Consider the following 2,945-nt stretch of genomic DNA (forward strand, 5'->3'; position numbering starts at 1 on the left):
GTGGGAATGCTTTTGGAAAACAAATTTAATTTAGAAACAACTTCCTCACGCCAATTCCACTAGATGCAATCTTTATGGTTTTGAATTGTTCATCATAGTTTCATACGTTGCCAATCCTTTACTATTGTTACTGTTTCAAGTTCTTTTCAGTGGCGGATTTACACTGGGGGCACGGGCCTCCACTGTCCTCCTTAAATTTCTATAATACCTATAAAAATTTGATATAATTTCAAGTGTGCCTCTTGGAGTTTTATGTATTTATTCGTTATATGCTTTTAAAGTTTTCTTTGATTTTACCTGTTGTTATAACTACCGTAGAAAGAGTTTTTTCAATTATGAATATAGTGAAGAATCGATTACAAAAAAAAAAATGGAAGATACTTGGATGAATAATTGTTTAGTTATTTATATTGAGAAAAATATACTTCGTGAAGTTCAAAATGAAAAGGTTGTAAACCGTTATCAAAATATGAAAATTCGTCACGAGCAATTGTAAATGATTTAATTTGCTTTTTGAAATGATTGTCTTTTTATGTTTTACATGAAATATATGCATCATTTGTACTTGTTGGTGAATTTTTTTTCCTTAAAAAACTAGAAAAAAAGTAGGTAAAAAGTTTTAGAGTTGGTTTTGCCCCAACTAAAAATTTTTTCTGGCTCCGCCACTAGTTCTTTTCAGTATAACGTCCTTATAAAAGTAAGTTAGACAAAACCAGGAAATATGAGAAACTGATTGGGGACAAATGAATTCAACTTTGTCTCCACTTTTGAAGGAAGGCCAATGTGTAGTGGGATTAGGATTGAACCCTCTAGCCTATTTTGAGTTCCTGTAAATTTTTTTCTTTTACTTCTCTGTGCCGACCACCAAAGTATGTAAAACTGCAATAAGATTCAAATATAATTCAAAAAAACACGAGTTATGGTCTTGGATAAATTTTTTCAGACCAAATGGTTCTTTGGGTCTTTGCTTAAGTAATCGTTACGAAGTGTAATATAGTAACTTTGTATGTAGTTAACTAATTTTTGCCTAATTATTTTCCCAAAATTTTGGCTCACCTTTCTTATATGGACATAGATATGATTTCATACTCCTATTTGGAAGCCTAATAAAATAAAGGACTCTTGACTTGAAAAAAAGCTTTATAAAGAAATAATTTTAATAAATGTAAATTTTTATTAATTGTACACACATTAGGTATATGCCTTAATCACAGCACATAACAAGAGGTAACAGTGATGGACACAGGATTTCGATTTTGAGGGGAAGGGGAAGGAGAAAAACAATCAAACAACGAATAAGAAAAAATTATCAAAACAAATGATGCACGCTAACTTGAAATCAAAGTCCTAAAACCAAAGTTTAATAGACGAAAACTAAATACTAAATGTTTTTAATAACAAGAGACAAAATATAAACAAAAGATGAAAATTAACTCACAGGCCAAAATCATATAAACATTAGCTAAATTCAATAAATAGACATTAACCCTACACAAATTAACATGAAAATTCTAAGATACAAATTTAGAATAAGAACAACCAACAAATTAATAATCATAAAAATATATAGGTCACAAATTTAAAATACGTGTATGTGTCTAAATAATGAATGATTATGAATCAAAATATAAAGAAATTGCAAAGAAAAAAAATTAGACCTACCTTGAAAAAATCGAGTTTTGAGAAAGTGGATGCTTGAGATGAGTTGAATGAACTTGGGAAAAGATCGATGCTTGCTTGTCCTTTTAGGTGTTGGCTTTTGACTAATACATCAAGTCAATCATGTATTAATATAATTCTAAACATGATTAAATTTCCTTTTATTTGTCAATTATTTGTTTGCTTACCATAACTAATATAAGGGTACACTAAATACATTATAGTTATAATAATGAAATTTAATTTATATTTATATATTTATATATATATATAAGGAAACTAGAATGAGCTATTATAAAAAAAAAACATGTTTTCAAAAGAGAAATTAAAGGAAAATTTAAAGGAGATAAGAATGTTAACTAATCAAAACAAAAACAAAAACAAAAAAACTTGTTAATGGGACAAAGTGATAGAGTTAGCCAAGAGAAGATCTAAAATTTCGTTATTTTAACTTTTCTGGTTTTTTTTCCTCTGTTGATCTTGATCCCTATCTTTTGATGTTTACAAAACAAATGGATGATACTAATGTTTCTTCAAGATATATTTTCAGTTATGAAGTTATTTGATTCCATGATCAAGTCGATGACAAAGTATGCTGAATCTGTCGGACGCTCAAGATGTCAGGATCGGACGTCCGATAATCATTGCACAACTTCGGACGCATGCTTCGGACTTTCGATAGGATCCTTCGAAGTCGACGAAACTATCGGACCTATCGGACGCTGAATATGTCTCTACCGGACGTCCGATAGAAACAAGATAATTTCTCAAATCTGTTTGTTTGCTGTCGGACGCATAAAGAGCTTGCACCGGACGTCCGAAAGAATTGAAGAAAATCTCTGAAACTCATTGCCTGTTGTCGGACGCATAAAACAGGGCTATCGGACGTCCGACACTCCAACGGCTAGTTGACTCTTCAGCTACTTTCTATCCGTTGGAAGCTTTAATGAGGCTCTTTCTTGGTCCTATATAAATAGTGGTTGGTCAGATACTTCAAATAACTTTGGCACACTGAAGATACAAAAGATCTAGAGAGATTTTAGTGAGAAAATACTCCAAAAAGAATATTTGTAGTCTTAGTGGTGTGAGGTTCATTGTAAGCTTTTTATTTGTGAGTGAATCTTTCATGAGTGTAGCTCTGTGAGGGTTGTCCTGAGGGATAGTAAAACGTCCTGGCTTGACCGAGTGCTGCTTGGGGCAAGGAGGAGGTGAACCTTCCTTTGTACACAAGAGTGATTGTAATTCATCAACTTGAAGTAGCTTGTTTCAATTAATCTACAAACTCA

Source organism: Coffea arabica, chromosome 6c (assembly GCF_036785885.1).
Source record: "Coffea arabica cultivar ET-39 chromosome 6c, Coffea Arabica ET-39 HiFi, whole genome shotgun sequence".
Lineage (NCBI taxonomy): Eukaryota > Viridiplantae > Streptophyta > Magnoliopsida > Gentianales > Rubiaceae > Coffea > Coffea arabica.